The sequence below is a fragment of the Rhineura floridana genome, chromosome 13 (genome assembly GCF_030035675.1).
Source record: "Rhineura floridana isolate rRhiFlo1 chromosome 13, rRhiFlo1.hap2, whole genome shotgun sequence".
Lineage (NCBI taxonomy): Eukaryota > Metazoa > Chordata > Lepidosauria > Squamata > Rhineuridae > Rhineura > Rhineura floridana.
In genome coordinates, this window is record NC_084492.1 from 19771174 (window position 1) to 19797991 (window position 26818).

At 41.0% G+C, this 26818-nt stretch overlaps 1 long non-coding RNA gene across 1 annotated transcript; it reads left to right on the plus strand.

The window, feature by feature from the left end:
• The first annotated feature begins 248 nt into the window (after positions 1-248).
• Positions 249-20493, plus strand: LOC133369332 (uncharacterized). The gene is made up of 3 exons (XR_009758872.1): positions 249-350; positions 17293-17395; positions 20214-20493. It is a non-coding gene; the product is annotated as an uncharacterized LOC133369332 (long non-coding RNA).
• The last annotated feature ends 6325 nt before the right edge of the window (positions 20494-26818 follow it).

Below are 26818 nucleotides of genomic sequence, written 5' to 3' on the forward strand. Positions count from 1 at the left end.
ATTCATCTTTCCTCCACAAAAGACCTATAGAAGGGCATTTCCTTTCTCACTTGCTGTGGCTGATCCCTTTGCAAGACAACCACAGCCATGCTATCAATCTGTTCATCAACAATATCACCTCTCACTTTTAGGATTCTCCTTCTTCAGAGCCTGGACGCAGCTGTTTCTCATCAGGCTCCCTTGTGCTTTGTGCCATAAGAGGCCCTAATTAAATTGTTTTTCAGGTGCTACACGAGGTGGGTGGGGCTTTTCCTCTTCCTCTCAGGCTTCCAAATTTTCATTGATTCAATGCTTTCATGAGACATATAGCGGAAATCATTGTTCCTTTGTATGATGGTGTCGAAAAAGAGGTTGGTGTAAAACATCCAGGGGCTTTTACTGGCAGAGTTTGTTTTATTCTTTGGAACAACTAACTACTGTATTCAGAGTTGAATGCATTTGTAGGTAGGAAAGAGCTGCTATTAGCATCTGCTAAATGCTGTTTTCCTAGCTTTATCTTCCTGAATTTTAGTTCTATTATTGCCTAGTTCTATTAATCCCTCCCTTCAAAGACAATCATTTATGTCAAAGTTGGTCTCTATCTTTTAATTTCCCTAGGATAAATATCTATTGATTTTAAAACAGATAAAAGACCTGTAGTTCTAGCTGGAAGGCTGTTGAGGATTTCATAGCTAGGAAGTGAGAGCATCTGAACTATGGGACATCTGGTGAGCTGCAAAGAGAAACTGGGCGAGGGGATCAAGGCGGTGGTCAATGCATCCTTGAAGGAGGGTGTAATGCCATTAGCCCTCAAGGAGGCAATTGTAAGGCCCACCTTAAAGAAGTCCTCCTTGGATCCCCAGGTTTTGAATAACTTTTGCCCAATTTCGAATTTACCATTCTTGGGCAAGGTCATTGAGCGAGTGGTGGCTAATCAGTTGTCGACACACTTGGATGAAACAGATTATTTGGATCCATACCAATCGGGTTTCAGGACTGGACATGGAACTGAAACAGCCTTGGTCGCTCTGGTTGATGATTTGAGGAGGGCATTAGATAGGGGAGAATTCACCTTTCTTGTCCTCCTCGATCTCTCAGCGGCTTTTGATACTATTGACCACAGTATCCTTTTACATTGCCTGGAGGGATTGGGAATGGGAGGCACTGTATTACGGTGGTTCCATTTCTTTCTCTCCGATAGGCATCAACAGGTAGTATTGGGGGAGGAGGTTTCAGACCCTTGGCCTCTCAATTGTGGTGTGCCACAGGGCTCTATCCTCTCTCCCATGCTATTTAATATCTATATGAAGCCGCTGGGGTCAATCATTAGGAGATTTGGGCTGCAGTGTCACCAATATGCGGATGACACTCAGCTCTATCTCTTGTTTAAATCTTCGCCAGAGTTGGCTGTGGAGACCATGTCCAAGTGCCTGGAATCCGTGAGTGGATGGATGGGAAGGAACAGGTTGAAGTTGAATCCCGATAAGACCGAGGTGCTGCTTGTGGGAGACAAGGGAAGGTTGGGAGATGTTGACCTGATGTTCAATGGGGTAAGATTGCCCCTAAAGGACCAGGTCCGCAGCCTTGGGGTTGTTCTTGATTCCAGGCTGTCCATGGAGGCTCAGATTTCGGCAGTGAGCCGGGCAGCTTGGTATCAATTACACCTCATTCGTAGGCTGCAACCCTACCTCCCTGTTCATCAGCTCCCACTGGTAGTACACGCCCTGGTCACCTCTTGTTTAGACTACTGTAATGCGCTCTACGTGGGGTTACCCTTGAAAACGGTCCGGAAATTACAACTTATACAAAATGCTGCGGCTCGACTTCTCACAAATTGTCGCCGCCGGGAACACATCACCCCAGTGTTGTTCGATCTGCACTGGCTTCCAGTTATTTTCCGGGCTCAATTCAAGGTGTTGGTACTAACCTTTAAATCTCTACACGGTTTCGGCCCAGTTTACCTGATGGAGCACCTCCAGAGCCACCAATTATGCCGCCCAACAAGATCAGCCACTCAGGGCCTTCTCTCAGTCCCACCAACTAAAACAGCTAGGTTGGTGGGGACTAGGGAGAGGGCATTTTCAATGGCGGCCCCCACTCTCTGGAACTCCCTCCCATACGATCTTCGGCATGCCTCTTCCCTGAATGTATTCCGCAAAGCCTTGAAGACCTGGCTTTTCAGACAGGCCTTTGGGACTTCCGGGGAGGGTTAATTTTCAGGACTAATTGCCTATTACTCTGAACTGTTATCATTCCTATTTATAGTTTCCTTGTTATATTGTATTTTATGTGTATTTTATTGTGCTGCATTTACTGCAACTGATTTGTACGTCGTCTAGAGTGGCCATCGGCCAGATAGGCGACACATAAATTAAATTATTATTATTATTATTATCTAAAATTAAAAACATAAGAAGAGTCAGGAGCCCATCTAGTTCAGCATCTTGTTCACATAGTTGCCAACAAGATTTCTCCATAAATAGAATCTGAGAGCAGCAGCACTCTCCCAGCAACTAGCATTCAGAGGCAAATCAGCTCCAACAGTGGAGGTACAACGTAGCTAATTTTTAGCCATATCCGTTAATTTCTCTAATCTTTTTTCAAAGCCATCCAAGTTGGTGGCTACCTAGTAGGAGTGGATCCCATGGTTTAAATATGTACTGTGTGAAGAAATATTTTCTTTGTCTGTCCTGAATCTTCCAACATTTATTTTCATTGGATGGCCCCAGGTTCTAGTATTATGAGAGAGCAAGAAACTTCTCCCTATCCACTGTCTCCATTCCATGCACAATCTTATAAACCTCTATCATGTCACCTCTTACTCACCTTTCCTCTAAATTAAAAAGCCACAAATATTGTATCCTTTCTTCGTAGGGAGTTGCTCCAATCTCTTCATTGGTTTGGTTGCCCTTTTGTGCACCTTTTCCAATTCTACAATATCCTTTTTGAGGTGAAGCAACAGAACTGTACACAGGAGTCCAAGTGCCATCTCCCCATAGATTTGTATAGTGGCATTACAATAGTTGTTATTGCTCAGCAGCTCATCTGAAGTAGCAGGTACCTTAGGACATTTAAGAGAAGAAAATCCTGGTTGGAAGGAACTATTGGCATCATATCTAGGCAATGGACTACTCCATTGCAATGGAAGGAACTATCAATTGGATCTGTCTGTTCAGTTCTCTCAGTTTCTTATTTTTCCAATCTTAAATTCAGTTCTCCACATTTCTGCAACTTGCAATTTTTTAAAAAAAGAAAATTCATTGACATTTTAGTGCATTTTTCCTAATAAACACACTTTTATATGAAGTTTTGAGTACTATACACATTTTTGCAAGCAATTCCTCCTAATATACTGCATTTTTGCATTATAGTTTCACTAATGTATTCATTTTTGTGCATACTTTCTCCTATTGTATGCATTTTGTAAACATTTGTTGGTTGGAGAGCATTGCAAAAATTCAGATATGTGTAAATTTCAGAGAATGCTTGTATTTCAGTTCACATATTGTTTAAGAAAGTGTGGATTTGATAGATTTGCCTTAAAAATTCTCTCCATCTCTACTCAGAGGAATAGACTGGAAATCAATGATCAACCAGACTGATCTACTCAAGACTGGATTTTGGTTATTGGGTGGGATGGATAAGCAATCTAAAGACAATGATAGGTGTCAGAGAGCAGAGGTGGTTCCAGTGTTTTATTTAGTTAATCTAATCTGATTGGTTGGTTGGTTGGTTGGTTGGTTGGTTGGTTGGTTGGTTGGTTGGTTGGTTGGTTGGTCGGTCGGTTGGTTGGTCGGTCGGTTGGTTGGTTGGTTGGTTGATTGCTTGCTTGATAGATTGATAGATTGATAGATTGATAGATTGATAGATTGATAGATTGATAGATTGATAGATTGATTGGGTAATCCTTCAGGTTTGAAAGGTGGGCTAGCACCAATCAAAGAGGAAATCATGAGGGTGCAGACATACTCCTTATGAGCAAGTTTTCCACACTAGCTTCACAAGATCAATGTCAGTGACCTTCCCTCATGCACTACCAGCAGCCCAAAGTGAAATATGGAGCAAAATTATATTCATCCTTCAACAATCTTAATTGTTTTCATTTGCCTCCATTCACTTTGAAATTTTAGGGATATTTTGTTTAAAAAAAAGACTTTCAAATAAGCTAAGAATAATAGCCATTTAAAGAGAGTCTCAACAGGGCTTATTTTAACTTCTGAGCTGGCAATGCTTTAATACTACATGAGATATATATATATATATATATATATATATATATATATATATATATATATATATATAAAGCCCTGCGCTTCTGATTCCAGACATAATACCTACAACAGCACTTTGTAAAATGTGAACTGGGCCTTACAGAATTGTTAGTGGTTATGTGAGCTTTCTCATGAGACACATAGCCCTCTCAGTGAATGAATTGATTGAGGTTAGAAGACAGAGCCTCCATCATCTTTCAAATTTAAAAATCCCCAGAGAAGAGTGTGTTTTTGAGGAGTCTCTAACCTCTCTGTTAGTGATGGGTGAATCCCTTTGGATTTAGAGTGGCTACATTTTTACACATCATCATCAACAAAAAAAAGAACAAAAGAAGAGACAGGTTTGCATAAAATGTGTGTGTGCTAACTTACATGTATACATGCAAATTTAGAAATGACAGTCATTTAAATAGAAGAATCCATCTCATCCTAGTAGGGAAGGCTCTGATCAGGTGACCTGCATGTGCTAACTCAGTGTGCTGTCCAGATCCTAACCATTGGTGGCCAGCTTCAAGGCCTCTGCTCTCCCTTCTTAGCTTAGTCTGAGATAATCCTTCAAACAGAGGTCTGTCATCTGTAAGGTAGGACACATAGCCACCCTATCTGAACCCACTTCAACCCTGGGCTTGGCAAACTGAATTATTTTCAGGGAAGGGGATGGAAGGGCCTTGAATTGGGAGAGAGACTTTCCATCAGCCCTGAACAACTTATGTCCTGGTGATTTTAGGGACCACCTGAACCCTTACATCCCAGTTCACTCACTGAGATAATCTGCAGGAGCATCATTGATTGTCCCCTGAGTTGGCAAAGCTTATTTGACAATAACAAGAAATTGAGCCTTTAGTGTTGTTGGCCCAATCCTGTGGAATGCTCTGCCAATAGAGATTCAGCAAATACTTCTGTTCTGACATTTAAATGCCTGCTGAAAACCTTTGGATGTCACCAGGCTTCTGCAGGCAACTGAGAAGATGCAGTATCTTTCTGCAACAGTTAGTTAATTATTTCTGATTTTAAATTGTGTTGTAAACCAATTTGGTTTTTTTAAATGAATAGCAGTATATTCATTTTTTTTAGAAATAAATAAAATAAAATTCTGAAATTGGGAAATCTGGCTGGAAAACAGGAGATGGCCTGTCTGGTGGCCCCAAGATGGTGCAACTCCCTGCTCTCAGAGATACATCTGGCTTTCACCTGACTATCTTTTCAGTGCCTTCTTTAGACTTTTTTCTTATGCAGCTAGATATCTAACTTGGCCAAATGCATATTGTGGCTTGCTGAAAACCATTGTTTTTTCAGTCTGAAACAAACAAATCCAGCTTTATTGAATCTCTGTGACCATCAGTCACGGCTGGTGCACAACACTCAGCTTAGTGGGTCACATGATATGCTGGCTTGCCTTCACGTTTTGCAAAGAAAAGGATGGCCAGTTTTAATTTCTGCTAGACTTTTTATGTAAATAACTTCAACTAAACGCCAGTTATCAAGAGCAGAAGAAACTTTTCAAAAACCTTTAAAGTCATTTGCAGCTCCCATTACCCAAACCTCATACATATTCCTGTCCATGTTCCCCTGATAATTTACTCCCTAGGTCCACATACTGCTCTTGATTTTAGTGGGAGCACTGAAAGTAAATTGAAGGCAAAAGCACTGCCATTAATAGTGCAGTCTGTTTCTTCCCCCGCCCCTTCAAGCTGCATAAGTAGCTATTTTCTCTGCACTTTGCTATAAATTCAGGGGGGAAACTATGAAATTTACCACCTTGCCCTGAGATATCTATAAATGTATGATAGTTTTTACAATTCATAAAGTAAAAAATGTGAATGATTTAGTCCACTTTGCAGTAACTAACGACAACCAAGGACAGTTGTGGCGCGCTCTCCCTGCATATTATGCCATAAATAATGTTGCTGTGAGTCATCACTGTGTGACTATTAAAATGCCTGCCCAGCCTGTTAAGAAACAGGCCTCTGGCGAGGAAAGGGGAGTAGATTATTGAAATTCCTTGCATTTTGGGGTGGCGAGGTTTCTAGCTTGGCTGTTTGGATCTCTTCTTCTCTGCCTCCAAAATGGGCAGAAACATCACTGAGAGTTAACAAAAGGCCATTTAGGCTACAATCCTAGGCACACTTACTTGGGAATAAGTCCTACTGAAATTTCATAGAAAGTTCCTCTAAATAAACATTAAACATGTTTCAGGTGTAGGAAATATTCTTTGGCTTGAAGGCCACATTCCCTTCTGGTCAACCTTCTGGGGGCCACATAGCAGTGATTGGTGCAGTCAGCGGCGAAAGTGAGTGGAGAAATGAATGTAAAATTTGCCTTTTTTAAAAACTGTCGGCTCGTTTCAAACTGAGGTTATCATACTTGGGACACATAATGAGAAGACATGATTCACTGGAAAAGACAATAATGCTGGGGAAAACAGAAGGGAGTAGAAAAAAAGGAAGGCCAAACAAGAGCTGGATTGATTCCATAAAGGAAGCCACAGACCTGAACTTACAAGATCTGAACAGGGTGGTTCATGACAGATGCTCTTGGAGGTCGCTGATTCATAGGGTCGCCATAAGTCGTAATCGACCTGAAGGCACATAACAACAACAGTTTCTGCACATGCTCATGCACCCATCTCTGTCCTCCACCCATGCAAGCAAGAGGCATTATCAGAGTTCAAGGACATATACCAGACCGGCAAAACAAACAAACTGCCAGAGGGCTCATGTGGCCTGAGTAGAGTCCAGAGTGCTAGACAGAGAGACTTGGAGGTCCCTATTCAGCTCTTGGGCCTGCAGTTCTCTATCCCTTGACTATGGCATTAAGTCCCAGGGCATGATCTGAAGACACATAATGCAGCCCCCCCCCCTTGCTGATCCTGAGCAAATGATAGCTGTACGGAAATGGCTTTTTGAAATGTTCCACCTAATTAGTGGGCAGAGAAATGGTAGTAAGCATTTCACTGGAGTTTTCCAGGGGATAGGATACATTCTCTCCTCTGGAAGTGGGGCTCAGAATTAGCAGTAGAATGGCTATCTTCTTTTTCCCTAAGATTTTTTTATCATTATTTTATTGAAGGTAAATTTTATTTATTTATTTGTTTATTGTATTTATATACCGCCCCATAGCCGAAGCTCTCTGGGCAGTTTACAGTACCTAAAAACACTAAAAACACATATACAAATTTAAAACACATCTTTTAAAAACAATTTGAAGCACAATTTAAAAACACATGCTAAAATGCCTGGGAGAAAAGGAAAGTTATAAATATGTGTATAATCATATAAAGATGCTAAAATATGCTGAAATACCAACATATTAACTGTTTTGAGTGAGTAAAATACAAAATGAAACACAATTATACAGTGCATGCATAAAGCTGTATTTAACGAATGCCTACTCAGAGTAGATCCATTGGAATTAATGAATCCAAGTTACCCATGTCTTTTAACTTCAATGGGTCTACTCTGAGTAGACTAGCATTGAATACCACCTATACATACTTATTTGGAATAACAAATAATTTGGTATCGGACTTAAGAATATTCATATTTAATAAATACCACATAGTTATAACTATAATATTTTTTCACCACATAGAAAAACTTCAGTAGTTATCACTCTTTTCATAAATTTATTCCAATGGGAGCCTCTTTTCCTTTAAAATTCTCCATCGTTTTGTCTTCCACCTCTTAACTTCCACCTCTAAAATGTCAGTTTGTGAATTTCTAGAACTTCCCATTTTTTGCCTACCACACCTTTGACAAAGGTATAACACTGTTCTTCCACTGATCTCTCTCTCTCTCTCTCTCTCTCTCTCTCATACACACACGGTGGAGAATATTAGGGGAAAAAAATGAGAAGTGGCAGGTAAGAAGACAAATCTAAGAATCTAAGCAATTCTCAGTGGGAAAATGGCCTCTGATACGTTTCAGCTCAGCTGTAAAGTAGATCTGGTTGGTTCCTGGATATATGAGATATTGCTGCAAATCTATGTACAACTTGACTTCCATGATGGTAAGAAAAGTGGAATACAAAATATAATCACATAAAAATACACTAAATGCAGCATTTTTATTTAGTGTGTAATCATGGCAAAAAAAGTAATGAAACACGTTAATCGTCAATTGCTTCTTAGTTCTAGGACATGTGAAACACTGACAGGGCACAGGAACAGTTACATATTTCCTTCCTGTGCAAGTCACCATGAGGTTGGATCCTAAAACTAGAAGCATCCATCATCCCTCTTCTTCTTGCATCCCAAAGATGAGAAGATTGTACATGCCTCTCTGTGTGTGTTACGTCATTTTATCGGCCACAGAGCAAAGGTGGTACATACTGGGCTCATGCTGGGAGGAAGGTTGGGATATAAATAAATACATACCTACATACATAAATACTGGTGCGGGCCACCAACTTGTATGGCTTTCAGGGGGGATCCGACTAATCCATGGAGGACAAAGGCCATTAGAGTGGCTACTAGTCATGCTGGTGAAATATTAGCACCAGTTTTAGAGCCAGCATGCCTCTGACTGTTGGGCAGCACAAGTGGGGACAGTGTTGTTGCACTTGTGTCTTGCTTGTAGGCTTCCCATAGGTATCTAGTTGGCCAATACAGGAAGGCATATGCTGGGCTCAGATAGGCCATTTCTTATGTTCTTAAACATCTCTCCATTTCAGAAGCTGTTTGTCATTCAGCTTGGGGAATGGCTAGACTTTAAAATTGACACCTATGTAAATTTTGTGATGCAGTTCTCCATCAGAAAAAGTGTACAAAAATACATATATTAGTGAAAGTAACATAGAAAAATGCATTTTATTAGGAAAACTGCTTGCAAAAAAATGTGCATGTTAGGCAAAATTGAATACAAAATGTGCATAGTAGGAGAAATGCTAATTAAAATGATGACCTCAAATTGATGTGAAAGCATGGCAAACTGAACTGAAGACTGGAAAAATGAACAAATGAAAATCAAAATAGACAAATTTGTCCATCCGTAATGCCTCCCTGTGTGTGTTACGTCATTTTATCTTCGGACACAGGGCAAATGTTGCTTATAACCAAATGAGATCCATTACAAATGAGATCCGTTGTTGGGGAAGGCCTACAACAGGTGTGAGGAACCTTTGGCCTCCAAATGTTGCTAAACTACAATGCCCATCAACCCCAGCAAGCATGGCCAATGGCTAGGAGTGATGGGAGTTGTAGTTTAGCAGCATCTGGAGTGACCAAGGTTCCCCACATCTGGCCTATAGCCCAGTGGGAGAGTATCTGCTTTGTAAAGGAGAAGTCTGAGTTTCAGTCCCTGGAATCTTTAGGTATAGTCGTGAGAGACCCCTCCCTGAAATTCAGAGCCAGCACTTCCATTAGGCAGAGAGAGGCAATGATAGAGGGCAGTGACGGCAGCCATACTGAGCTCCCTAGACATTCCTCTCTGTTGGAGATCCAAAAAATGCCTGCCACATGTGCACCATGCACCCTCTAATGCAGCATGCTGGCCTCCAGCACACTGGAGAATGCTATTCCATCACCACTGAAGTAGCAAGATTTCACTGCCACTCCATCTAGCTTCTGTAAATGGAATGGGAGGGGAGAGGTTTCCATTTCCCTTTTGGGCTGGTCCTACTGAAATCCTGGAAAGCTGCTGCTGGCCATTGTTGACAAGCTAGATGCACCAGTGATCTGCCTTGGTAAAGGGAGGTTCCTATGGTCCTGGGCTTTGCTTCTGGGAAGCCTGCCCCTTCTCTAAATTGTACAGCACATTCTGAAGTAAGGGTTCACAAACTATGGTCCGTGGGCCACCAGTGGTCTACAAGCTTCATTCAGGTGGTCCACAGCAGGTTTACACTGGAGATTTGTATTGATTTTTAATGGCATTTTAATGGCTTCTTTTATGTCTTACATTTTATTGTATTGTATTACAATTATGAAAATTGGAATCCAATAAAATGCAATATAAGAAATAAAACAAGCCATTAAAATGCCATTAAAAATCATACAGCATATAGCATGATGCATTACAACCAGTACAACAGGCAGACAAATCATTAAGTCATCTGCCAAGACCCTCGGCAATTTTCATGTGGCCCTTGGAGGAAATTGCTTGGGAGCCACCGCTCCAGAGAACAGACTTCTCTTAGAAATCTGACTGCTGAGCGGCATGGCTAAATAATGTACAGCAGGTGCTGATTAGAATAATAAATGGTGTGAAATGATGCTTGATGTAGGAAATGTTGTTCCTACAATTGTCAGCAGAATAATTGCACTTCTCAAAGCTCTAAAATAAGGGTAATTCCAGCTGCATGGCAGTAAACAAAAACCTCCCCACCCCTTTCATTTAATATTCTTTTCTGTTTCTCTCTTTGCCCTATTCCTCTGCTTCCGTATTATTGTCTCATTTTGCTTTTTGAAATAATAATCAAGTGTCATTACTCACCGATGCATTTTTATTACAAAGGCCACTCAACAATAAAAAAGAATCTCCGAAAGGGGTATGATATAGTTCTCCCATCCCAATTTTTTTGGCATCTCCCAAATGTCATTCCATTGTCTTCCCTTTGAAACTATCATACTTTAGCCTTTTGGAGGCTTCCAGCCAGATCCCATTAGTCATACCTGACTAATACCTGGCCAAAACAATTTGTTTTTATCATTCTTTCCAGCAAGGATGGTGGCCTACTTCATGGGGACAGTCCAGGCCTATCCTCTCCTTGCACAAGGAGACTATGATGCTACAAGTACTTGAGAGTTAAGTCCCTGTGATTGCTTGTTCTAGAAAACTTTCTGCTTGCAAACCTCATCTTCTTTAGGTAGGAAACAGTAAGACATCTGGACACACTCCTTGGCAACTTCCCCTTTTCCTGACTTAGCACAGCAGCCAGTAATCATCCCTCATCCAAAATAGCTTTTTAAAGAGAGGAATTTCCCCCTTTTTATAGCTCTTAGTCAGCCCTTGCCTCTGACCACTTTCCAGTTGTAGTCACATGATGATTCTGCATATTTATTTATTTATTCAATTTATATCCAGCCCTGACTCATCTGACTGGGTCACATGAGGCTCTGGTAGGTCCACCTGGATCTCATTAGGTCTGAAGCTTTGTTCTCAGAATATAGAGGGAATGATCTTCAATCTCAGTGCATGTGTATGAATATTAAAGCACCGTGCATACACTGCAGCTACTCAGCTATAAATTGACTACATCTTTATTTTATTTATTTATTATTTGATTTATATCCCGCCCTTCCTGCCAGCAGGAGCCCAGGGATCTTGAAAGGCCATTATGGGTTGTTGTTTTTAATGAATGCTCTTTGGGCTTTTAGATCAGAGGAGGGGAGGCCATTCCAGACTAAGGATGGGGAAGAAATTTGATTGAAATGTGACTCTATCCATTTTGCGCTTTCTGAAACAAGTCCACGAACTGAAGCACAGCCAACCTTTGAAATTCACACTTCTCCACATTTTGCAAAGCAGTTCTCCAGCCAAGTAATGGGTACAAAAATGCATATACTAGGGTAAAATGTGCATGCAAATGCATACATTAGTGAAAATAAAATGCAAAGTTGTATTATATTAGAGGACATTACTTTGCAAAAATGTGTATATTAGACAAAATTGCATTCAAAAATGCATCTATTGGGAGAAATGCACACTAAAATGCTGATGAATCTCCACAAGGACATTTAAAAAAAGGCAATCAGAGGTAGAAATGTGGAAAACATGATTTAAGATTGGAAAAATGAGAACCTGAAAGAAAAGAAAACTCACGATTTACCCATCCCTATTCCAGACGAAAGCCAAGCTGCATAGAGCTGATTGAAGTCCAGCCTTGGCAGTGAAGCTGCACTTAATTGCGTTTTCAAATATACAATGGGCAATATCAGTCTAAATCAGAGCAGACCCACAGAAAGCAATGGACCAATCCATTGATTTCAATGGGTCCACTCTGAGTATAACTATCACTAGATAAATGCCACCCACGGTATTTGCATCCAGAAGTTGTTGTGTTAATAGCAATACCAAACAACTTCTCGACACAAATACAATGGCATTTTGTGTGTGTGTGTGTGTGAGTATTTTGTATTGGTTTTATAGTTTCCTTTGTGGTCCTGACTACAATCTGCCTCCATTCCAGGGGGCTGCTACAGGGTGAGCGAGGTGGTGGTGGAGACGGTGCATTGGCAATGCTGGTACTGATCTCTTGACAAAGTGCCATGGGTGCCATCAGAAAATGCCTGCCATGGGCAGGAAAAAAAGTGATGCTCCTCGATACCGGTGACCACTATCACAAAAAAAAACTGGATTTTGGCACAGCTGGCTATCCTGCTTCTGTCTGCATGGCACCACTCCCTGGAATGTTCCCAACTTGTTCAGACGAGCTCTCAGACCTGCAGAACATTAATTTTATTTATTTATTATTCAATTTATATCCCGCCCTTCCTCCCAGCAGGAGCCCAGGGCAGCAAACAGAAGCACTAAAAACACTTTCATAAAAACAGACCTTAAAATATATTAAAACAAAACAACGTTAAAAACATTTTTAAAAAACTTTAAAAAACATCTTTAAAAAAGGGTTTAAAACATTATTAAAAATATTACCAAGCAATTCTAACACAGACACAGACTGGGATAGGTCTCAACTTAAAAATCTTCAAAAGGCGCTGAAAAGATAGCAGAGATGGCACCTGCCTAATATTCTAGGGGAGGTAAACATGCTAAATCTCCTCATCAACTAAATTGGCCACCTCCTTTAGGATGTCCTCCTCCTCCTCCTCCATCTCTACACCCAAGAAGCAGACCTCCCTTATAATAGCTTCCATCAAAGGAGCTGCCAGTGCCTGCTACCTCAAGATCTACAGAATCCATCCTCTTACTGGTAGAAGTGGAGTGGGAGTGATCTGATTGCTCCCATTAGTAGTGCTGGCAAAGCCCACACGCCAGATATGAAAGTCACAGCCTCACCACCCACTAAGCACGGGCTATAATTTCGATTTTGCATCTCAAGCCAAATCTATGAAATTTGCACTTTCTGAAACAATGTGAGAACTGAAACACATCCATCCTTCGACATGTGCACTTACCTGAATTTTGCGCTGCAGTTCACCAACCAAACATTGTTTACAATAATGCGTATATTAGAAGAAAGTGTGCATAAACACAAATATCTGAGTGAAAATAACATGCAAAAATGCATTATATGATGAGAAATGGCTTCCAAACTGTGTGCATTAGTCAAAACCCCCTGCAGAAATGTGGTTATTAGGAGAAATCTGCACTGAAATGCTGGAGAATTGTCATGAGGATTTTAAGTATATATATATATTGCAAATGGCTGTAGAAAAGTGGAGAACTGAATTTAAGACTGGAAAAATGAGACACTGAAAGAACCAAAACTGACGGATTGTTCTGTCCCTACTGCCCACCTACGCAGCAAGTAGGATTCCACAGGTGTACTATCTCTGAACACGAAGGCCAACATTTTGTGGCAGTGAATTCCGTTGGTTAAAGCTGTGGGGAGAAGCCAGTTGGTTTCATTGGACAATCCTGAGCTCTAGTTTTATGAGAGAGAACCAAACTGCCCACTACCTACTTTTTCCACACTCTAATTTTATAAACCTCTATCATATTCTCCCGTTTGACATCCTCCCCCACCCCAACTAAAAGACATAAATATTAGAACATAAGCCTTGCTGGCTCAGGCCAAATGTGCATCTAGTTCAGCATCCTGCTCTAGCCCTGGCCAATCAGATGCCTATGGGAAGCCTGCAAGCAGGACCTGAATGCAACATTATTTTATTTCTAATTATATAATATTTTTGTAAGCTGCCCTGTTATGCTTGGGCGCAGGATGTGGCAGCAGGCTGGCAGGCAAGGAAGGTGAGGAAGGGAGGGAAGCACATATGGTGGGTGGGCAGGCGAGCGAGCAGTGGGGCAAGCAATTAGCAAGTTGGGGGGCAAGTGAGTGGACAGCAGCAACAATGCAGAAGGAAAGTAAGCAGTGGAAGTCGGGCAATGGCAACCTGTGCACGTGGGGGGTGAGTAAGCTGCCTAAACAGGGCAGTGGCGAGTGCCTGGGGGCCCATTTGGGGAATTGTTTGAGGTGGGGGATGTTTAGGGAGTTGTCTGGGGTGTACGTGTGTTTGGGAGTCACTGTGTAAGTGTTTGGGAGTGCCTAGTGTGTGTGAGAGGGGGGGAGAGAGAGACCCTGGTTCTCTCTGTATGTGTTTGAGAGTCCTGGGGGGGGGGTTGAGAGTCTGTCCGTCTGTGTGTGTATGTATGTATATGAGTGGGATTGGTGCTCAAAGTCTGTGGGGCAAACCCCCTAGTATTTTATAATTCTCTATTTTACTGTTGTATCACTCACCTTGGGACTTTATGGTAAAGAATGGGTAAGAAATCTAACAAATAAACAAACATTCCTCTCCCTCCTTGTGATTCCCAGCAACTGGTACAGAGCCATAAAGGTAAGACTCATCCAGGCCTATTATAAATGCTGCCCCTCAGCAGTTTTATAAGCTCTTGCTTAGATTTGGCTTTGGTCTGACTGTACCCAGGACCTATGGCCAGATCCTGCAAAAGAAAGAAAAGTGCACATACAAGAGAGAGATAGAAATGCCAGATGAAAGAACGATTTAGTACCTGATGATCCCTAGGTCATACTTATGGAGTTTTTGCAATGTCTTATCCCAGAATATGATTTAGAGGTGGTAGTTAACTTATTAACAGCTGCAAAAGTAATTATTACAAAGAACTGGAAAAGGAAGAATGTGCCATCTTTATTTGAATGGTTCCGGAAGCATACGGTCTATTGCAACAATGATTAACTTATCTTAAGAGATCACAGGTCAGTGGAACAAAATGGTTTATGAAAAAATGGACTTCGTTTGCTATGCTTTGGAATGATAAAGACCAAGTCAACGTACAAGCATACAATGCTTGCAATTGATTGTTTGCCTTTTTTGTATTTCGGTTAGACATCCCTATATTTATTTATGTAGATTTACTATTTTATTTATGATATTTGTTTTTCTTTTCAATTAAATAAAACTTTAAAAAGACATCCCTTTTTCTATATGAAAGAATTGGGCAGAGTTACTTCTAAAATGTATGATTTCATTCCATATGATTACATCCTTCTGAAAGAGTTATTGGCCATTCCTAATGCTAATCTGTCCTTCAGATAGTGGCCACAAGGGAAGCAGAAGAAACCTTTTTGCTTGTGTTGTAAATTCTCTAGGTTCAAGAAAAAGGGGACACAGACAGCTGCTATGTTATGACCCTTGTATTAATAAGAACCAGAAAGAGGAGACACTTGTAGGCTTGCAGTCAGAAAAAAAAGAGAACAATTAAAATGCCTCTGTTGATCTCAGGCCATCCCTTCGCCATCATTAAGCAAGATCTAAATCTTCAAAGATGCTGATTAACTGACCACAAATTCTGAGACTGGAATGAGTTACTTGATGCTAATCTTATTTCCCTTCTTGTTCTCCTCCCCTTTGGTATAGACAACATGTCATCACAATTCTGGAATGTCACACAGTTAGGGGAACTGATGGCAATCATGCATCAGAAGGAGCCTATTAAATCAAAGGAGAGAGAAGCTGTGCTCAACCTTGGAGGAGAGTCTAATAAGAGGGATTTCCTTTGTTTGTGGTTTTGCAGCAACTGAATCCTGGAATCAAAGGAAAAGGTCAAAAGAGAGTTACCTAAAGCAGAATCCTCTGACTCCTCCCTAGCAAATCAGATTCTAATCTCCATTTCTGTGACATATTTCATTCCTCTTAGTCTGATAACTATGAAACTCTTTTTCATTAAATATGATGCTTTATGTCTCCATCAATCATGACGCCCCTGATTAAAAAGTATGTGAGTGTGATAAATGTGTGTGTGTATCTACACACACACACACACACACACACACTTTTCTCTTTTTCCTGAAAGGCCTAAATCCTATAATATATAAAGATCTTATTATGCAGATCTCTCTCTCTCTCTCTCTCTCTCTCTCTCTCTCTCTCTCTCTCTCTCTCTCTCTCTCTTTTCCTCCTGACCCCTTTCATTCAGTTTGATTAAGGTCACTGGGGTAAAATTGTTCTCAGTATAATGCTATTGACATCAGAAGAGCTACATCACAGATCAGTCTGGCCCATTGAGCAACCATTTGGTGCCCTACATTTGTCAACATAAAGTCCCCTTTACTTGGCTCTTAGGGTTCATCCCTGCATGCTAGCATTCCATAATAAGATAAAACCAGATTATGTTGCATCAGAGGGCAAACAGTGTGGATACAATGCATTTACAAGGACTGTGCAAAAGATTCAGATAAATCCCAAATCAAGAACAAAAGCGGGACTGCTGCAGACAGATTTAGGGCTTGTCTGAGATGAATCAGGATCTCTCTGAAATGCCCCAGCTTGAAGTGGGAGCCTTCTAAGTGCTTAAGAGATTCTAATTTTTTAACACACACACTACAGACAGACTGGAAAACTGACCCCCCCCAAAAAAGTTTGCCATATAAGGAAAACAACAGCATATATTTGTATTTATATTTGTTGCTCTGTCCACCTTTGCCATCCAACACTGGCATGTGGCCCTCAAAAGGGAATGTGGCTATCAGGTTGAAAAAAAAGGTTTCCCATCCCTGTCGTTACTGAACATTATTTTCTATCTTGTTATTAACTTACACCAGTGGTTCTCAAACTTTTTTGGTTCGCGGCGCACTGTAAAACATATAAAAATTTTCTGGAGCACTTCGTGTACAAAATTTAAAAATATATTAATATATTTTAAACTATGAATAAAAATAACAAACTATAGAAAACTATTACTTACCCTATACAAATGGGTTTCTTCTCATTTTTAAAATATGCTTTCATAATATTTGAGGCACACCTAGCCACCTCTCAGGGCGCACCATTTGAGAATCACTGGCTTACACATTAAAGCAGCTCCCTAGAAGTACATTCAGTGTGCGGGGGGAAGGAAATGAGAAAATGGGATAAAGTTCCAACCCCGCTAATATCAAATGTGTGTTTTATGTCTCACTCAACAAGGTAATACAGTTCCGAAAATCTCAACAACAGCCCAGCAGACAAATCCATTTAGAAGAGAAGAGAACAAAGAGAAGTGTGAGAAGAGAAAGTTAAAAGTCCTCAGGTATATTTGAATGTCAACAACTAATGTGAATCATCAAATTCTGTTTGCATAAACAACATTCTGTGCCAACAATGCCTAAGGAAGGGATTGGTGGTCCAATTATTTGAGCGAAATGGATGTAGGGCTGCCACTATTATCCCAATAGCTTGTCTCCCCACCCTCAACAGTTTTCTCCCAACTGAAGTTCTCATATCAGAGTGTTGCTGAAGGAGAAAAAGCACCTGGGAGAACAGACTGTGGGGAGGTTAGCAGCAGATGAAGGGGTGGTTTGCCTTCACACCTGCATACTTATTTTGATATTAAAATTGGACCACCTTCTACAGCATTGGGGCAGACTGGCACTCTTGTCAGAGTCCCACCCAACCTGGACTCTGGTGTGTCTTCTTCCTGAGGAAGAACCTTGGAGAACCCCAATGCAACGGGGGACTTAGAAGAACCCACCATAGTCCTAGGATAGCCTGAAGTACCTAGTTGCATGGACATCTTGCCCTTTACCATACACCTTTCCAGCCACGCCCTGAGGCCTACCTCAGCCCCCAATGCCCACTCTTTATCTGCTGTACCTCAAGACCAAAGATGACAGCAGAGCTGGTGGGAAGTCCAGAGTTGGTGCTCATTAGGATTCCAGGAGTCAGTCTCTTGGGTAATAACTGTAATAATAAGCTCCTTTGGTGAGAATCATTAATCAGCAGAGTGGTAAAGGTGGGTTACTGGTTCAGTGAGATATGGGGTAGAGACCAGCCCCCTTCGACCCTGATGGTCTTATTGACTCCTAGATATACCAGCTCAGGACTGATAAGCTTGTTAAGGCTTTACTCGTCCTTGTGGAGGATCCATAGTTTAATATTAGAGCACATGGTTTGCAAGCAGAAGATCCCAGGTTTGATCCCTGGAACCTCCCATTAAAAAGTGATGGAAAAGACTTCTACCTGAGACTGTAGGGAATTGTGGCTGGTCAGAATAGACAGAAGTAGCATGACAGACAAATAGTTTGACCTGATATATTTATTTATTTACTTATTTATAATCTGCATTTTCATAAAAATATATCAAGGCAGTATACCATAGAATCAAAATCAGTTCACAATGAAATAAAATCAGCAAAAAGCATAAAACCATAATGAAAAACATCAGTAAAATGTCAGTAAATACAGATTGGTTAAAAAGAGAAAATTCATATTGCAAAGGTCTGTCTAAATGATATCGTTTTCAAAAGACTTCTGAAAGAAGGGAGGGATGGTTTCTGCCAAACCTCCACAGGTAGGGAGTTCTACAGGGTAGTGCTTGGTTGCTAGGGAAGGCCAACTGCACCTCAGGGATGTGGGAAATCGCCAGAAGTGCCCCATCAGAATATCTCAGTGATCGAGGTGGAGGATAAGGAATCAGACTGTACTTAAGGTACTATGGACCCAAGTAGTTTAGGGCTTTGTGAATTAACACCAGTACCTTGAACCTGGCCTGGTAGCAAACTGGCAATAGGGAAGCTTCAGATAGCCCTACCTTTCAGGCATGTGGCAAATGAGGAGCAAAAGCTAGTTAGATTGCGTATCCAAATCTTCCCCAGTTTTGTTACTGATCCAATAAAGGGTGGGTGGTTACAAAGTGAGCGACTGTGGCTGAAGATGCAATATTCTAGCTTTCACCTCCATATCAATCATACCTGCCCTTTGTCAAGATGGGCTTTTAACTAATTAAGAATATTTCAGATCAGACACATGCATTAATAAAGTCATGGCCCATAGTTCAACCTATTTGCCGTGTCTCTTTTCCAGAGGTGCAGAGACAAAAGTATTTAAACAGATACTTTACCCCTGGGCCACCCTGGGCTCCTACTGGGAGGAAGGGGGGAACATAAATTTAATTAATTAATAAATAAACAGATGTATCTGCTAGCATCATGCTGGCTTTGTCCTGGATCTCTCATAACAGGTTGCTCATCCCATTTCCTCTTGTACCCTCGGTGTTCCTCTGCTTTCATTCTATTAATAATAAAGCCATGTCACAGATAATAAAAAGAAACTCAGCCCCAATATTTGTTGAAGAAGAAAAATATGATCTTTTGGAAAAGCTGTCACATGCAATAAAGGCACACTATCTGCCTAGAGTTAACAGTGATATTTTTGTTAACTGATAAGTCTGGAGGAAGAAATCTACTGAAATGCAGTTAAATTAATTGCTGCTCTGCAAGGGGAGCTTTAAAACGCTGTAATTAATTGACCTACTGCTTGAGACAATTTTCATATAGTTAACAACCACTCTTGCAAGAGAGGAGAGTGACAGCTCTCTTTCATTTGGAAGGAAAGATGTTCCAGGAAGAGGGGGGAGGAGGGGGGAGGACTTGAAGCAAGCAACATTGTTAATCATTTAACTTTTCCCCCCGTTTTTTACCCTGCATGTTGATTCATTTTCTAATTATTCCCTCCTTGATGGGAAGATTATTATGGTAGTGCGACAACATACTCCAGTTTTTCACAGCCATACACTTTTTCAGGAAAGCATCAAGCGCTACACTGTATGGCATTGTGCAATGCCATCCTAGGGTTGTAGCTAGCTAAGTTCTACTCAGAGAAGACCCATTGGAGGGGGCAGGATTTGCCTTTATTATAAATCATAATGTAATTTCTATTCTTTTGTTAATCCTGCACATTCCAAATCAGTCTTGGCAAACAATAATGTATAGCATGTCAGAATCCTTGTGTCTTCACATTCTAATGCTATTTTTGCTTTCATCTCATTGCTCTCTTTTGAATTTTTCTGGATTTTTTATCTGTCTCCTTTCTCTCTCTCTCTGCCCCCCCCCCATTTTTCCATGCTGCAGTTCTGGGTGCAATCCACATCCCATTGAATGGCAAACATTCCCATTAATCCGAATGACTTCAGTTTGTACCATGTATTTGTATGAAATGGATTATGCTCAGGCATAATTAAAGATGCTTTGTTTAATGCGAAAATCTGGGGTTCTGCACTACTGGATGGGATTACATAACAAAGGGAGAAATGTGGCAGAAATGGCTCTGGTGAAAAGAAAATCAGTCAGGCCAGCTCGCATCAAACAAAATGCTGTTGGCAATGTTTCAGACAAAGAAAATAAAACATTAAGAGAATTTGGTTTGCAGCTAACGGTATGTATCATTAACGAATCTAGTGGCACAAACTTTGTAGTAGCCCCTTAACATAAGGCCCACATCCCTTCATATAGATTTGCAATGAACAAGATTTGTGTGCTTATAAGGCTGGGGAAGAAATTTGAATTAGTTCACATTTGAAGCCCAATCTATCAAATTCACACTATCTGAAACAATATCAGAACCAAAGCACAACCATCCTCCAAAATTCACACTTCTGCGAATTTTGTGACATGGTTCTCCAACTCAACAGTATTTACAAAAATGCATCTATTAGGGGAAAGTGGGCATAAAAATGAATATATTCGTAAAAATAACAAACAAAATGGATTATAAGGAGAAATTGCTTGCAAAAATGTGTGCATTAATCAAAACTGCATAAAATGTGCACATTAGGTGAAATTCACACTAAAATGCTAAATAATTTTCATTTTTTTAAAAAGCATATTGCTTCAGAATAGTATTTAAGATTGGAAAAATGAAAAATGGGATGAACTTAAATTGACAGACCTTCCCATCCCTACCAACCCCCCATGGTGCAGTTCTTTTTTTTCTACTCTAGCCTTCTCTGTTGCTTGCTAGTTATTTATTTATTTATTTATTTATTTTATTAAATTTCTATACCACCCCATAGCCGAAGCTCTCTGGGCGGTGTACAAACTAAAACTTCCATCTACAATTAAAACACATATTTAAACAATTTTAAAACTACATCCAAATTTCAAGTTATGTCAAAGGAAGCTTCCTAAGAAGGCTAGGACTGGGGAGGGCAGCTATGAGAGAACTAGAAAAGGTCCTCAAATACAAATATGTATTACTGAACACTAAAGTGGGGGTCATTCAGACCATGGTATTCCTGATCCCTATGTAAGGATGCAAAAGTTGGACAATGAAAAAAGTGGATAAGAGAAAAATCAACTCATTTGAAATGTGGTGCTGGAGGGGAGCTTTGCACATGCCATGGACCACAAAAAAGACAAATAATTGAGTGTTAGAACAAATTAAACCAGAACTTTCACTAGAAGCTAAAATGATGAAACTGAGGTTATCATACTTTGGACACATCATGAGAAGACATGATTCACTAGAAGACAACAATGCTGGGAAAAACAGCAGGGAGTAGAAAAAGAGGAAGGCCAAACAATAGATGGATTGATTCCATAAAGGAAGCCACAGACCTGAACTTACAAGATCTGAACAGGGTAGTTCATAACATATGCTATTGGAGGTTGCTGATTCATAGGGTCGCCATAAGTTGTAATCGACTTGAAGGCACATATCAACAGCAAACATGTCACTCACATACACACACCTGTAAATCTGAAGTGGTACAGTCCATGAAAGTGGTATCATGAAATTCTACTGTATATATAGCTCTCCCTTTAATGGTTGTTAACTGAAAACAGGAAGTATTAAAAAAAATCTGACCAGTAAATAACACAGCACTTTGTATGCTCCTATTCACAATTGTTTTGAACTGAAATATACTTTAGAAATCATATTTCTGTTGTGCTCTGAGAAAGAATGTCCACAGTACACTGTAATTTTCATAGAAAGGGCTTGCCAGAAATTATTGGAAATAGCAGTAATTTAAGGCTTTGGCTTCATGTTTGAAAAAAAAAGAAAATGTACAATAAACAGCTTTCTTGCCGCACAAGCGTTCTTTTAAACGCAGTAAGAGATGGGAACGTGGATTGTGGCTTTATAGAGCAATTCTTACGTGTACTGAAGCACTTTGGGGCCTATTAGATCTCTGACGGTGTCTCAAATTCATGCACTTCCATTCAAACAGAGAATGCTATTGTTTTAGTGCAATTAGCAGCAGCACTTACCAGAGATGGCAACATGCTAGAAAATTAATTGAGAATTTAACCTTCAGATGAAAAATATTCAGTCCGTTAGATTTTGTCATAATCAGCTTAAGCAGTCGTACATGAACCAAAGAGCACAATGAAGGGTTTAGCTATTTCTCTTCTGATTAATGCAACAATGGATTTTTATTTTTTTTATTTTTTTGCATAGGCCATTTAATGACTATTACGGAGAAGATATATCTATTATCTCTACAAATGGCAGAGTTCTAATGATTCTTGTTTTCATTTGCTAAGTGGATGTGTAATGTGATTAACAGGGGAAACATTTCTTTGTTCTGAAAGCCAACAGTCACTACTCATGTGAAATGGTAACATGTCATGGGCACTGATTCTCAAAGATCATTGGCAAGTAGGGATGAAATGATCCATCAGTTTCAGCTCTCCCAGTTTCTCTTTTTTCCAATTCAGTTCTCCACATTTCTGTACCAATTTACAATTAAAAAAAATCCTCATGAAAAGTCTTCATTATTTTAGTGCATTTTCCCCTAACTGCATTTTTGTATGCAGTTTTGACTAATGTACACATTTTTGTAAGGAATTCCTCTTAACATAGTCCATTTTGGTGTGTTATTTTCACTAACCCTCAAACTGGTCTTTGCATAGATCAGATTGGTAAAACTCTGTTGATTGGGCAGGGGTAATCATAAGTCTGTTGTCATGTGTAGACTGTTTCCTGGTGAGATTTGGACTGAATATGACTACTCCGCTCTGCATGGATGGGGGATGCATTGAGATGGTCCGCTTCTGGAAACGTATGGAATCTGATAGTTTCCTGAATGGTCTAGTGGATTTTCCAGCTGACTTGGCTCAAGGCTCTCATCACACTGTGGAACAGTGAGATGTGCAGAGGCATCAGCACAATCACTCCTGAGTGCCCTTAGCTGTTTCTGTGGTGCATGTAGGTCACCTTGGTACTCTAGTGGCCTATGTGCTATGAAGCAGGAGGGAAGGCAGCTAGGGCACAAGTGGCTCAAATTTCAGTCTGAACCTGACTGAACATGTGTGAGGGCGCATTACTGCACCTGCCAGGTGGTGGGATGTGTGTGAAGAAAGTTTACTTCAGTGCCACCATTGTATCTGCAAGTAGCTGTCTGGCAGAGCTTTTCCGAGTGGTGAATGAACTGTTGTCATCTGGTCATGAGAACATTGCTATGACACCCTCCTGCTCCGTAACAACAAATTTTAGGGACAAAGTTGCTCTGATTCAAATGGAGTTGGGTGCCACTATCTAAGCAAATCCAATGAAGGCATCCAGAGCACTGTCTGATCCATTTGTACTGGATCAAGTTTTGATTGTAGTACCTTGATAATATTGGCAAGTTGCTTGAAGAAATGTGGCCAACTACCTGCCCCCTTGACCCTTGCTCACCTTGGCTTCTTAGACCTAGCCGTTGGGGGTTAACATGGAGTGATCAATACTTCACCGGTGGAAGGGGAAGTACCATATACCTCGAAGGAAGTGGTGGTGCATTCCCTGTTTAAAAGGACTTCCCTGTACTCTGAAGTGTTAAACTACTATTGCCCAGTGCCCCCTTTTAGGCAAGGTGCTTGAGTGGGTGGTCATAGTCCAGCTTCAGGCATGCTTGGAGGAACCTATTTACTTGGATCTATTTCACTCTGTCTTCAGGATCAGTCATGCCACTGAAAATGCCTTAGTTACCCTGGTTGATGACATTTGTTGGGAGAGAGATGTGGGGAGTGTGAACCTGCTTGCTGTCCTAGATATCTCAGTCACTTTTGATACTGTTGACCACAGTAACCTTCTGGACCATTTCAGGCAGGTGGGGGGTTGGGGGCACTGTGCTTCAGTGATTCCACCCATACTTCTGGGGCTGTTTCCAGAGAGCAGTTATGAAAAGCTACTGTTTGGCACCAAGAAAGTTGTCCTGGGGTGTCCTTCAGGGTTCCATTTTGTCTCCCATGCTATTTAACATCTATCTGAAGCTGCTGGGAACTATCATCAGGGGGTTTTGAGTGAGGAATCACCAATATGTTGATGATGCCTTGTTCTCTGTGTTCCACCTGAATTGGGAGAGGTGGTTGAAGTCTTAGACTAGTGCTTGGAAGTGGTGATGGACTGGATGTGGAATTGAGGCTGAATCCTGAAAAGACAGAGGTGTTATGTGTCCTGAGTTCTTGAGTCCAGGAGATGGGGAGACATTATCCTGAATAGGGTTGCACTCCTCTGAAAGGATGAGATCCTTAACTTGGAGATGTTCCTAGATTCAACCTTGTTACCAGAGGCTCAGGTAGCCTTGGTGGCTAGGAGTGCCTTTTTCCAGCTCCAGTTGACTCACCAGCCCCTTTTGGACAGAGGTGACCTGTAACTTCCAGATTGGATTATTGCCATGCACTCTGTGTGGGCTGCCCTTGGATGACTTGGAAACTTCAACTGATCCAAAATTCAGCAGCCAGATGACTGGCTGGAGTCTATTTAGATCTCATATAACTCTTGTCTTCAAACTGCTGCATTGCTTGCCAGTTGATCTCCAGGCCCAATTCAAGTTGCTCACATTAGTGTTCAAATCCTGAAATGACTGAGACCCCAAATATCTGAAAGACCACCTCCTGCCCTAAAACCCTTCCAGGCGTTATGATCAGCAGAGAAGGAGCCCTCTTGGCAGTTCCGCTGCACTCAGAAGCTCAAGAGGTAGTCCAGGAAAGGGCATTCTCTGTGGCAGCCCCTATGTTGTGAAACTTCCTCTCCACACTGGTATGTCTGACAACTTCACTATATAGGTTTCAGTGAATGTTGAAGATATACCTCTTCATTGAAGGACCCACTCTATTTTTGTGACTTTTGCAATTGTAAGTTATTTTTAAATTGTTTTTAAGGATGTGTTGTAAATTGTTGTAATCCACCTCAAGATCTCGGGTTGAAGGGTGTGCAATTAATAATAACAACAATAATAACAACAAGGATGGAGGGACAGAAAATTAAACAAGAGTGGTTGGAATTAAGTGACTTTTTGCCTATCCCAGCCTGCAACCTGCTGCTTGCCAGCAGCGTGGCACCTCTTCTTCCTGTCCTTCCTCTATGGTCTGGCCCTGCTCAGTAAGACTGTTGCTGAGGACTTTGCTTTATTATTCAGCCTGGGGGGAGCACTTATCTCCTGCCTTCTCCTTTTTTATGATGGGAGGGCAGGCATGGAGTGGATTAGTGGCAAATCCATGGTAGGCGGATTCCATCCCTAGTCTGGAGTCAGTGATGGACTGGATGAGGGCCATTAAACTGAAGCTGAAGCCTTGACAAGATGAAGGCATTGTGGATCAGTGTTTCCCATGTCCTTAAAGGAGCAGGTGGTCTTTGATTCCAAACTGTTACCAGAGGCTCAGTAGCACCATTGCCCAGCTATGGTTTGGTTGCCAGCTACGGCTGTTCCTGACCGGAATAGCCTATTGTTATTTATTGCATTTATAAATAGCCTCAGTAATCCATGCTCTGGTATTTTCCTAGACAGATTATCACCATGCACTCTACGTGGGGCTACTCTTGATCAATATAGCGAAGCTGCAGCTGCTGCAGAGTCCCGCAGCTCTGGTGTTGGCAGGAGCAACAAAGAGGGATCACCCTGACCTTGAAAGCACTGCACTGGGTGCCAGTGAGTTGCCAAGTTCAATTCAAGATGCTTTCTGTTAGCATCTAACGCTCTTCATAATTTGGGCCCCAAGTATTTGAGAACATCTTCCTCACTACTGACAGACCTGTTCATTGCAATCAGCAGAGGAAGCCTCCGCATTGTCCCACCCACAATAGAGGCTAGGAGAGCAATGACACGAGGCAGGTGTTTCTCTGTGGTAGCTCCCCATCTCTGGAAATGCCTTCCAAGTGACATTCAATCTACCCCCACTCTAGCAATATTTAAGAAAAAGTTATTTTATTTGGCCAGGCATTTGGTCCGTGAAGCATTTATTTTTGGAGTGTGGTCCTACAGCTACAGACACTGTGGTATTTTGTTTCTGAGGTTTCAATGCTGCTTTAGTGACATATGGTGGTTTTATTGTTGTTGCTGTTCACTGTCCAGATTGGAGGAAGTTTAGGATATAAAAACATTAAATAAATCTATAAACGCAGGGTTCTGCCTGTTTGTGTTCTGAAGTGTTTCTTCCTGCAGAAGTTCTATACTCTCTCTAAATTTGTGACTGTGGTAAGCGACAGAAAATTCTACAATGGGTAACCTACTGTTCATAAACCTCCATTCATCTCACAACAGCTCTCTTAAACTATTCTAAGTGAAACTTTTTTCACATTGTAAATGACATAAACACATTATTGTGAGTTATAAAATAGCCTGAATGGTGGAATGTTCCAAGATGGGTAAAGATTCTAAAGGGGATGATAAATCGATGGGAGAAATGCACAGCACAGTGGAAATTGCTTTTCAGCAATTTGGACCAGAAGACTGGAAAGATTTTACTCTAAT